This window comes from Lepidochelys kempii, chromosome 1, assembly GCF_965140265.1.
Source record: "Lepidochelys kempii isolate rLepKem1 chromosome 1, rLepKem1.hap2, whole genome shotgun sequence".
Classification (NCBI taxonomy): Eukaryota; Metazoa; Chordata; order Testudines; family Cheloniidae; genus Lepidochelys; species Lepidochelys kempii.
The window spans coordinates 129,793,864-129,806,956 of record NC_133256.1 but is presented as its reverse complement, the minus strand read 5'-3'; positions in this window follow the sequence as shown (position 1 = coordinate 129,806,956).

Below are 13,093 nucleotides of genomic sequence, written 5' to 3'. Positions count from 1 at the left end.
AGGGTAGAATCTTGGCCAGCCCAACAGATGTGTATGATAGACTTCTACAGTTACAGAAAAGGTCCAGCCATGAGCATACTGGGTGAAATCCTAACCCTATTGAAATCAATGGGAGTTTTGCCTTTGGCTTTAATGGGGCCAGTATTTCACATACAACATTCAAATAAAAAGTGTTATAAAAGAATTCTTGGTTTCTTTGCAGTCATTCTGAAGGAAAAAATGGGCCCTTTTCTAAAGGAATGTCTGTAAATAAGCCAGGCAAAGAAACAATCTGATTTAAATAATTTGACTATGGACAATTTAGTCAAATTTGCTAAAAGAACATAAGGGGTTTCTATTGGAACTTAACTGCCCCCAAATGTATTCAAATGTAATCTATGTACAGCTGTGTAAAATTAAAGCAATGTAAAAAATATTTTTAAAAAATGTGTGTAAATATGTAAGGTTTTAAGGACCTAAATGAACACTCCTGGTTTGTAAAACTGTGTTTTGTAGGTTTAAAATAAATTGTTTTTGTTTTCTTTTGTTTTTAAATAATACCACTAAAATCCATTTGAATCTTTCATTCAAAGTTGCAAAACTGACAGACACTGTTTACCAAACACAGGTAACTAGTGTTGTTTGGATTTGTTATTTAGCATTTAACGTTTAAGGTACCTTAATGCTTTATAACATTCAACATCTTCCAAGTTGTGGCTGCAGCAGGGCAGTCAAAACCAGGAGAATGGGAAAAAATTCTGGATATGTTTTTTGGTAACGAAATAGCAAATAAAAGCTGTAATAATTTTTTTTTAAAAAAAAAGGCAGTGCCCCTCTGGAGCAACAGCAGGTGTAAGGTGCACAAAGAAGCAACATTAGAAACACTGAGCCTTAAGGTGGCTCTGTGTAATCAGACTGTCACTTTAATAAGGGTACATGAAAACTCTGTGAGCACAAAAAAAACCAAAAACAAAACAAAAACAAAAACAAAACCCAACCAGTTGCACTTTATGTAAAAAGAAAAGAAGTACTTGTGGCACCTTAGAGACTAACAAATTTGATGCTCAAATAAATTTGTTAGTCTCTAAGGTGCCACAAGTACTCCTTTTCTTTTTGCGAATACAGACTAACACGGCTGCTACTCTGAAACCTGACTTTATGTAAAAATTATTATGGCTAATATAATGTTATAAAAGTTAAACTATTAAAATAATGTGCATTTTCCCCAGAACATGTGCAGTGAAAATTGTAAAAGGGATAAAAAAAATATACAAACAAAACATGCTACTTAATTACAATCCTATTAGGGCTCTAAAAGGAGCCACAATAGGTTTGGTTTTCTTTTTTCAGATGGCTGTGTGTTTTGGAAGCAGGAGTTCAAGGCAAAAAGTAATCAGAACTTTGGTGAAAGTTGATTGTGTCCCTTTTAAGACAGAATCTCTAAGCTGGTAATGGCTTTGGATCCAAAAGCAAGCCAGAAAGCGTCTGTGTTAATGTAAATTACCTAACTAATAATAAAAAAAATACACCCTGGTCATAAATGGCAGCACATAGAAGCTACAAATAAAGAACACATCTGGTCAGTAAACAAACAACCTAAAACGAAAAGGCTCAAATTATAAAAATAAAAAAACAAAACAGGTTAACCCTAAAAATAAAAAAAAAACCAAGACTTTTTGTGTGTATGCAGTGTTGAAATCTAAAGACAGGTATAAAAGGGGTCTGCTTATATGCATGACACTCCTACCCTTTAATTCACCAAACCGCCAAAAATACAATACATGGTATAACAAAATACCTTTAATAAATTTGATGCTAGTGTTATTGTTAATATTAAACATTTTGGAATAAATGTAATGTTAATAAGTACCCCTGCAACAATGTAAAGTATACAATTTTTTAAAAAAATCTCTAAGGTCATATGGTAATAATGCTTCTCAGCTATTACCTATAACTAAACTTAAAGCTTAGAACAGCAAAAGAAACATTACAAACCTGGTCTGCTGTAAAAAAAAAAAAAAAAAAAAAAACCTGAGCTACACCACCTCATAAATTTAATAACTAAACAGTGGAATAATGTCCCCATAACCCTTAAAAGGTAGGTTTCAGAGTAACAGCCGTGTTAGTCTGTATTCGCAAAAAGAAAAGGAGGACTTGTGGCACCTTAGAGACTAACCAATTTATTAGAGCATAAGCTTTCGTGAGCTACAGCTCACTTCTTCAGATGCATATCGTGGAAACTGCAGCAGGCTTTATATATACACAGAGAATATGAAACAATACCTATTCCCACCCCACTGTCCTGCTGGTAATAGCTTATCTAAAGTGATTTCCAGCACAAATCCAGGTTTTCTCACCCTCCACCCCCCCACACAAATTCACTCTCCTGCTGGTGATAGCCCATCCAAAGTGATAACTCTTTACACAATGTGCATGACAATCAAGTTGGGCTATTTCCTGCACAAATCCAGGTTTTCTCACATCCCCCCCATACACACACAAACTCACTCTCCTGCTGGTAATAGCTCATCCAAACTGACCACTCTTCAAGTTTAAATCCAAGTTAAACCAGAACATCTGGGGGGGGGGTAGGAAAAAACAAGAGGAAACAGGCTACCTTGCATAATGACTTAGCCACTCCCAGTCTCTATTTAAGCCTAAATTAATAGTATCCAATTTGCAAATGAATTCCAATTCAGCAGTTTCTCGCTGGAGTCTGGATTTGAAGTTTTTTTGTTTTAAAATAGCGACCTTCATGTCTGTGATTGCGTGACCAGAGAGATTGAAGTGTTCTCCGACTGGTTTATGAATGTTATAATTCTTGACATCTGATTTGTGTCCATTTATTCTTTTACGTAGAGACTGTCCAGTTTGACCAATGTATATGGCAGAGGGGCATTGCTGGCACATGATGGCATATATCACATTGGTGGATGTGCAGGTGAACGAGCCTCTGATAGTGTGGCTGATGTTATTAGGCCCTGTGATGGTGTCCCCTGAATAGATATGTGGGCACAATTGGCAACAGGCTTTGTTGCAAGGATAAGTTCCTGAGTTAGTGGTTCTGTTGTGTGGTATGTGGTTGTTGGTGAGTATTTGCTTCAGGTTGCGGGGCTGTCTGTAGGCAAGGACTGGCCTGTCTCCCAAGATTTGTGAGAGTGTTGGGTCATCCTTTAGGATAGGTTGTAGATCCTTAATAATGCGTTGGAGGGGTTTTAGTTGGGGGCTGAAGGTGACGGCTAGCGGCGTTCTGTTATTTTCTTTGTTAGGCCTGTCCTGTAGTAGGTAACTTCTGGGAACTCTTCTGGCTCTATCAATCTGTTTCTTTACTTCTGCAGGTGGGTATTGTAGTTGTAAGAAAGCTTGACAGAGATCTTGTAGGTGTTTGTCTCTGTCTGAGGGGTTGGAGCAAATGCGGTTGTATCGCAGAGCTTGGCTGTAGACGATGGATCGTGTGGTGTGGTCAGGGTGAAAGCTGGAGGCATGCAGGTAGGAATAGCGGTCAGTAGGTTTCCGGTATAGGGTGGTGATGGAAATTGTTGAAATCATGGTGGAATTCCTCAAGGGCTTCTTTTCCATGGGTCCAGATGATGAAGATGTCATCAATATAGCGCAAGTAAAGTAGGGGCTTTAGGGGACGAGAGCTGAGGAAGCGTTGTTCTAAATCAGCCATAAAAATGTTGGCATACTCTGGGGCCATGCGGGTACCCATAGCAGTGCCGCTGATCTGAAGGTATACATTGTCCCCAAATGTGAAGTAGTTATGGGTAAGGACAAAGTCACAAAGTTCAGCTACCAGGTTAGCCGTGACAGTATCGGGGATAGTGTTCTTGACGGCTTGTAGTCCATCTTTGTGTGGAATGTTGGTGTAGAGGGCTTCTACATCCATAGTGGCCAGGATGGTGTTATCAGGAAGATCACCGATGGATTGTAGTTTCCTCAGGAAGTCAGTGGTGTCTCGAAGGTAGCTGGGAGTGCTGGTAGCGTAGGGCCTGAGCAGGGAGTCTACATAGCCAGACAATCCTGCTGTCAGGGTGCCAATGCCTGAGATGATGGGGCGCCCAGGATTTCCAGGTTTATGGATCTTGGGTAGTAGATAGAATATCCCAGGTCGGGGTTCCAGGGGTGTGTCTGTGCGGATTTGATCTTGTGCTTTTTCAGGAAGTTTCTTGAGCAAATGCTGTAGTTGCTTTTGGTAACTCTCAGTGGGACCAGAGGGTAATGGCTTGTAGAAACTCGTGTTGGAGAGCTGCCGAGCAGCCTCTTGTTCATATTCCGACCTATTCATGATGACAACAGCACCTCCTTTATCAGCCTTTTTGATTATGATGTCAGAGTTGTTTCTGAGGCTGTGGATGGCATTGCATTCCGCATGGCTGAGGTTATGGGGCAAGTGATGCTGCTTTTCCACAATTTCAGCCCGTGCACGTCGGCGGAAGCACTCTATGTAGAAGTCCAGTCTGCTGTTTCGACCTTCAGGAGGAGTCCACCTAGAATCCCTCTTTCTGTAGTTTTGGTAGGGAGAACTCTGTGGATTAGTATGCTGTTCAGAGGTATTTTGGAAATATTCCTTGAGTCGGAGACGTCGAAAATAGGATTCTAGGTCACCACAGAACTGTATCATGTTCGTGGGGGTGGAGAGGCAGAAGGAGAGGCCCCGAGATAGAACAGCTGCTTCTGCTGGGCTGAGAGTATAGTTGGATAGGTTAACAATATTGCTAGGTGGGTTGAGGGAACCATTGCTGTGGCCCCTTGTAGCATGTAGTAGTTTAGAAAGTTTACCATGGAAAAGAAGCCCTTGAGGAATTCCACCATGATTTCAACAATTTCCATCCCACCACCAACCTCAGCCTGGTCCAGTCCACACAAGAGATCCACTTCCTGGACACTACAGTGCTAATAAACGATGGTCACATAAACACCACCCTATACCGGAAACCTACTGACCGCTATTCCTACCTGCATGCCTCCAGCTTTCACCCTGACCACACCACACGATCCATCGTCTACAGCCAAGCTCTGCAATACAACCGCATTTGCTCCAACCCCTCAGACAGAGACAAACACCTACAAGATCTCTGTCAAGCTTTCTTACAACTACAATACCCACCTGCAGAAGTAAAGAAACAGATTGATAGAGCCAGAAGAGTTCCCAGAAGTTACCTACTACAGGACAGGCCTAACAAAGAAAATAACAGAACGCCGCTAGCCGTCACCTTCAGCCCCCAACTAAAACCCCTCCAACGCATTATTAAGGATCTACAACCTATCCTAAAGGATGACCCAACACTCTCACAAATCTTGGGAGACAGGCCAGTCCTTGCCTACAGACAGCCCCGCAACCTGAAGCAAATACTCACCAACAACCACATACCACACAACAGAACCACTAACCCAGGAACTTATCCTTGCAACAAAGCCCGTTGCCAATTGTGCCCACATATTTATTCAGGGGACACCATCACAGGGCCTAATAACATCAGCCACACTATCAGAGGCTCGTTCACCTGCACATCCACCAATGTGATATATGCCATCATGTGCCAGCAATGCCCCTCTGCCATATACATTGGTCAAACTGGACAGTCTCTACGTAAAAGAATAAATGGACACAAATCAGATGTCAAGAATTATAACATTCATAAACCAGTCGGAGAACACTTCAATCTCTCTGGTCACGCAATCACAGACATGAAGGTCGCTATTTTAAAACAAAAAAACTTCAAATCCAGACTCCAGCGAGAAACTGCTGAATTGGAATTCATTTGCAAATTGGATACTATTAATTTAGGCTTAAATAGAGACTGGGAGTGGCTAAGTCATTATGCAAGGTAGCCTGTTTCCTCTTGTTTTTTCCTACCCCCCCCCCCCAGATGTTCTGGTTTAACTTGGATTTAAACTTGAAGAGTGGTCAGTTTGGATGAGCTATTACCAGCAGGAGAGTGAGTTTGTGTGTGTATGGGGGTGAGGTGGGGGGGATGTGAGAAAACCTGGATTTGTGCAGGAAATAGCCCAACTTGATTGTCATGCACATTGTGTAAAGAGTTGTCACTTTGGATGGGCTATCACCAGCAGGAGAGTGAATTTGTGTGGGGGGGTGGAGGGTGAGAAAACCTGGATTTGTGCTGGAAATGGCCCACCTGATGATCACTTTAGATAAGCTATTACCAGCAGGACAGTGGGGTGGGAGTAGGTATTGTTTCATATTCTCTGTGTATATATAAAGCCTGCTGCAGTTTCCACGATATGCATCTGAGGAAGTGAGCTGTAGCTCACGAAAGCTTATGCTCTAATAAATTGGTTAGTCTCTAAGGTGCCACAAGTCCTCCTTTTCTTTTTATAAAATATGTAGTGGTGGCTAAACACCACCTCCTGGCTTCTGTATAAACAACAAATAAAATTAAAAAATAAAACTGCCTTGGCCATAAAATGTACTGAAATGCAAATTCTTAGTTTAGCATCACTTAAACATAAAATGTTTTGGGTAATATCTGGGAACGTTAGGGTATTAACACAGCTTTTAAAACAACAAAAATGGTACTTGTTCAATACCTACAAATATAAATGAATGCAATATGTTTCCAGCATGGTTAAGCCTGCTTTGTTATTAGATAAAATTATTGTTAAAATTGCTCACCAACAGTCTGTAAAAACAAAAATATGAAAAATGAGCCTGCTCCCAAAATTGACTATGGGATCCTTTTGGCTATCCTGGGTTATGGATCAATAGGCTGAAAAAAAAAAAGAAAAGTTACTGGACACCCGAGGGAGCCCTCAGAAATGGAGCCCTCAGAAATGGGTATGCTTGTCCCTACCTGTCCCCACAAAACCATGTAGCAAAAATACCTCATTGGGCACATGTGTGTAGAACAAACTAAAAAATGTGACGTGTTTTGTACAACGGACAATGTGTATGTGTTACATTCTGTGAAACGGTATTTTGGAAAAAATGCAAGTATCAGCCAACCCGCAGTGAATTCATGTAACAGTAATGCCAGTGTATTATATACTAGCAATCATATGTACTATTTACCAAAAAATAGAAGAAACACAGAGCACTATAACCGCCACCCCGGTTACTTTTTCTGTTACCCTTGGCCTCGATTTGCACGATCTAACTAATCACTTATTGTCAGAAACAAAGGTGACTCAGTTTTTACAACACACACAAAAGAATATAGGGAAGCATGTCATTCAAATATTACATGCAAATGGAGAGATGCTAAAACTTGCGAGGTCTAAAAAACACCTGACAGCCTATCACTGGTACAATGTTTTTACAGGCTGGTCCCCGACTTCTGAGGGTGTATTGTCTATTATGTTTCACCCATTACTAGTTGTGTTAATCTTGTTCTGTGTTTGCTTGCTAGAAATGTATTGCACGTGCTATTGAACAAAAAAAAATGTTTGTTAAATTACAACCACAAGCTCAAATGGCCTCTCAGTATATTGCTATAAAATAGTTGTATAAAATATGACCCACTCAAGAATTGTTCTTTATTCTTTAAGGGTCAAAAGGAGGATATGTTCTAATAGGATTTTATGTTTGTATTTTGTATAATTCTGAATCTGAGCTAATCTCAAGGCACTAACAGACCTTTTAGGGTCACCACTTTGTTGTAGGTTTAATATTTTAGAAAAAGTAAAAGAATGCAACAATTGTTTTCTCTTGCATTGCAATTTGATGTTCCTGTTCAAATGCTCTGTGTAAATCAATTCTGTTTTGTGTATAAATAAAAAATAAATATAAAAGCCATCACTGAACCAAATGTTCTAGAAAGGAACCAAAGACAGACGGAAGGGCGCCCAAAGGTTGCAACATGCCCCTATTAAAATGCCAAAGAAGGGCAAATTAACAACTCTAAAAATAAAACAGGCACCTGTCAATAAAAACAAAATAGCTGTAATCAAAACTGGCATAAAATAACTCCCTAAAAAAATAAATAAAAAAAAATAAAAAAAGCAATTAAAAAAACAAGCAGTTGTGAAACAACAATTAATTACAGCATGACGGTACAAAACTCATTGGTCCCAATAAAAAAAATCATTATATAAACAGGGTGCCTTGGCATAAAACTTTGGGTTCGTCATGCCAAAACTTCCCCGTAACACTGTGTTGCAACCGACAGAACCCGGCTCCTACCTACCCATGATCAACCTAGCTGGCCACTGGATTGATCCAGACTTTGAACTGGTAACTATAACATCGACTGGTGGGACAGTGTGTGTGTGTGTGTGTGTGTGATTGATTAAATGCATATGCTAATTGTTGTATCTTCAATAAACGCGGTATATTGCCTTTTCCCCTGAAAAAGATCCCATGTGCTTCTTATAAGCATAACATGTTTGCATATGGTAGTTTTATTTGCAGAATTTGTTACCTAAATACACCCATTTATATTAAGAAACGTATATCTGTGAAAGTGATAACATCTGCTGCACTGTACTTGAGAGAGACTTGGTTCTCTTTAGTGAAGTCTAATGTAGTAAAACGTACGTTAAACATTTAAAATGGAAAATAAGAATCTAGAAGAATAGATATATGTGACCTCTCCCCATTTATCCCCTTTGTTGAAAGAATGCATAAATTATCTTCAGAAGTGAATACATACAATTGATAATGATATTCCAAAACCATCACTAACCCATTTCAGGTTAGTTCACTTAGTGAAGTGAAATAGATAGTTCCTGTTTGGAAATCTTATACAACATTTTGAACATACACTAACAAACTAACAAGATAAATATAACAGCTTTTTGAAGGCTTTATTAAATTTGGATCAGTCACCTATTAGTTATTATGGATGCTCTATCAAATTGGTTATAGTAATATAAATCAAAATAAACATTGATGTAGTAGAATATTAGCTAAAATATAAAATTAGGTACAGTACACAAATAACAACTCATTTTTAATGTGTTTTCTCAAATTAATTCTGAGTTTTTTAATCTGTGCCTTTTTAAGCTTTTGTTTAATTTATTCTGTTTTCCTCCATAAAAGGCAATTATTTGATAGCTATAACACTAAATAAAAATATTTATTTAAAAGTCAAGAATTGACAGTTTTGTGTTCTTTTTATTACCTGCTTTAAAAGTTAACACTTCCTGCAGTAATCAATTTGCAGCATGAAGACCCCAGAAAAAAATTCTTACCTGTGAGTTGAATAAAATAAGAAATTATAATCAATATGACAAGTGGCTTCATTTTCTTCAGATTCCTAATGTGGATGACTTAAAACCTCATTTGAAACACTTGGTGCTGCAGTTGTCAGCAATTTGTGAAGTAGTAAAGAAAAGATCTCTGAAACATGTTTTTAACTATGTTTCCAGGAGCGTGGTTTTGTGGTTTACTCATGCTAACCATTTTCCTTCCGCTGATGGTGTTACTGTATTTTCTCATGAATGCAACAGATTATCTGTTCACAGTACAGCTCTGAATCATATTCCATTAGGGCTGGGGTCTTTCCCCTCAAAATTTTTCTTTGTTTGATCATTCAAAAGGGATATGAAAAGTTTTATTCCTGATTCACATGGGTACTGCAGTACGCCATCCCTGTTTGCCCACCCCTACCCAATCCAATAACTATGTACTAGATGAAGGCAGAATCCTTAAGGAGAGGGAGCAGATTTTCGTGGACAATACACGTGAGTCTCTGGAGGCTCCTTATCCAAAAAGAAAATAAATTGAGAGCAGCACTAAAAGCCACCACTAAGTAGGACTACCCCTGCAATGCAGTGCAGGATAACTTAGTTTAACTACTGGTCTCAGTCTGACTGGGCCAATGGACAGAGAGATTGTTGTAGAATCAACATCGTCGACCTCTGATGACAGAAATGCTTTGTTCTGTTCAATATTAGTCCAACTAAACAATTAAAAAGTGGTGTTGAAATGCTTCAAAGGGACTTCATTTGTCCTTTGGTGTTTAGGAAACGACCCGTCATGAGCACTGGTCTCAGCTAATGCAGTTTCTCCTTTAGTTCAGGGGTATGTCCAGAACATGTTTGTGGAGCCCCTAGATTAGCATTTAAGAGCCAGTTGGCTAACTTGAATTAACTGGCAACAGTTAAGTTAAAACAGGGGCAAATGCTCTAGTCTAGACATACTTGAAGTAGCCCTTACCCACTTGAACTAAAGTTTCAGAGGGGTAGCTGTGTTAGTCTGTATCAGCAAAAACAACGAGGGGTCCATGTGGCACATTAGAGACTAACAAATTTATTTGGGCATAAGTTTTCGTGGCCTATAAACCACTTCATCAGATGCACGGAGTGAAAAACACAGTCAAGCAGGTATAAATATACAGCACATGAAAAGATGGGAGTTGCCTTACCAAGTGGGAGGTCAGCTTATGCCCAAATAAATTTGTTAGTCTCTAAGGTTCCACAAGGACCCCTCGTTGTTTTCACTTGAACTAAGTAATAGTACTGAGGTTGGAGACAAGGGAGCAAGAGAGAATCTCAGCCTTCCATTAGTGATACAGGGAGAGAGAGCGAGAGAGGAGAAAAAGATAAAAAAACGTGGTTCATTATTATAGTTAGGCCACAGTTTCACAGAGAAAACAGATTTATTTTTTTAAGTATTAGAATATCTTAACGATGAAACTGTTGCCAACTGTTCAGAGAGAAAAAAAAGGTGAAAAACTTTTGTGAGCTTGCTTTCTAGCTCTTAGATCCCCAGATAACACTCCATTTTGATCTATAACATTTTGAACAGCCATGATAAAAGTCCTTGGAGAGGCAAATTTGAATAAGAAACAGAGAACACTGATTAAAGTCAAAGAGTTAATAGTTTAATGCATCTGGCTTGGGGATTCACACAGGCACATAAGCAAGAATTAAGTATTACGGCAAAGAAAACTGGACCTTTCTGAAAAATTCTAACAGAAAGTGACAGAGTTATACTGCAGTTTGTCTGACTCCCTAATTTGTTGTAAAATACCCAGTTTGGGTTCAATGTGAATTTTACCTGTTTAAATCAATAGACACTTAAAATAATTTTAAGCTTTCCTACCAAAGGTAAATTCCCCTTAGGAATCTTTGTGGAGAAATGTAGTGGGCCAGGCTGTAAGTTGGGAATTGACTTAAGATAGCTGAGAGACCACACTGGGAACAGAAAAGGTGCATACAAATATAGCTACGAAAATATTCGGACATTTATATGTTAGGAAAATCATATTTTAATAAGAAAAACAGTTCAAAAATGTATAAACTGTCTCCTTAGAACTGACAGAGAAAAATGAGCCGTAGGTGAAATTCAGAAACAATGATGAAAGGGCTGTTTTTCACTGTTGATCAAATTCTGCCACAGTCTCAATGCCTCAGTTCAGCAAAGCACTTAAGTTCATGCATAACTTTAACCATGTGCATAAGTCCATTGCTATTCAGCCAAGCACTTCAAAAAAGACTTTAAGTCCCATTGAAGTCAATTGAATTCAACACATGCTTAAGTATTTGCTAACTCAGGGGCCCAGTGAACCTTCTGGCCATACAGGCATGAAGAAGGATCTGGAATAATGACAAGCTTAAATACGATCAATTACAAAAGAAATAATATCTGGCATATTGTAGGACCCATTAAAACAGCATTGCATAAAGAGAACTTTAACTATGAAATAGAATTAGACAAATTGTGACAGGGCGGTCTGCCACATCAAGGGGAGGGAACCTTGGGCCAGCCAGCGTAGTTCTGACGTGCAGTCTCTTTCAGAAAGGGTTTGAACTGAACTGAAAAATAAAATTAAATTGCTTTAACCGAACCGGAATTGTTGTTTTTTTTTTCTTTCACTGAAACAAACAAGTCATTACTAAACTGTTTGTAATTTGGGGAGGAGGGTCTATTTTCCCCCTGATTAACTGAATTTCTAAGCAAAAATACCATTTCAAACCAAAATGTTGAAACATTTCATCTCAACAGCAATTTTTCAGCCAAAAATCTACTCACTAAATTTGCAAATAGTTTTGATGCCCTGAAAAATGCTTTTTATAGTGGATTTATTATTCACTGAAAATATTTCACCCAGTGCTAATGTCATACTGTTTTATTTTGGGGTTTGCTAAAGACTGTCAGTGAAACCATTAATTGGTGCCCTGAATAAAGGCATGAACAGATTCTGTGTGTGGTGTTTAATCCTTCCTGGTTTGGGGAAACTGGCAAATAGCCCTATATGTGGTGGAGAACATGGGAAGGCAATTGGCCCCTTGCGCTGAGGGAAAAATGAAGCAGCTAACCCCCTTAGTAAGTCTATATATACTTTAAACAAGAAGATGGAAAAGGAGAAATCCTACAGAACCTTACACAAGGCAATCCTTGAGACAGAAAGCAATTGCTTAAAACTATCTTTTGGGACCTTTAAAAAATAGGGCTGCTCTTGAGTGCTTTCACACCTTTTTACTCTCACCAGGGTTTGTGGCCAAATCAGTAATACACTGTGATCAATGCTATCCAAAATAGCTAATAGATGTAACAAAAGGAGCATAAAAACATTTCTTCAACCATTACCAAAAATGGGATGTATACAACAGGTGATGCCTCTGGGCTGTACCTAAATGTTAATTGTTGAGACATGTCCATACAATTGCATCTTTTATGGAAACAAGGAACCTGACCTCCATAAAGAGAGGTATTAACACTCTGCACCAACAATGGACCATGTTCTTTCACCAGCCCAAGATGATGTAGGTCCAAGGTGAAGATTGTGGCCTGAAGTATTGCCAATATTTCTAGGACCTCTGTGAATGTCACTGGTTTATAGTCAATTGGAGAAGATCTGTCTTGGCCTGATTTTCAAAGACATTGAGCACCCATAAATCCCATTAAAGTCAATGGGGACTGCAGGTGTTCCACTCCTTTGAAAATCAGACCATGAGCATTGATAACCTGAAATTGCCCTGCATCCACAGCAGCAGACAATTAAAAGTAGAAGGCTAATTCAAAGTAGTTTTTAGGGAGAGTTTGAAAGGGAAGAGAAGAGCATGCTGGCTAGATTCAGGAGATTAAAGCAAACAAACACTCATTTATTCTGTCCCTGTGTATCTAAAGCTTTAGGGGATTCTGAGGCAAAGTTCATGAACGTAGACTCATGATTGTTCATGAATGTTGGACTCTTAATAGTTACAG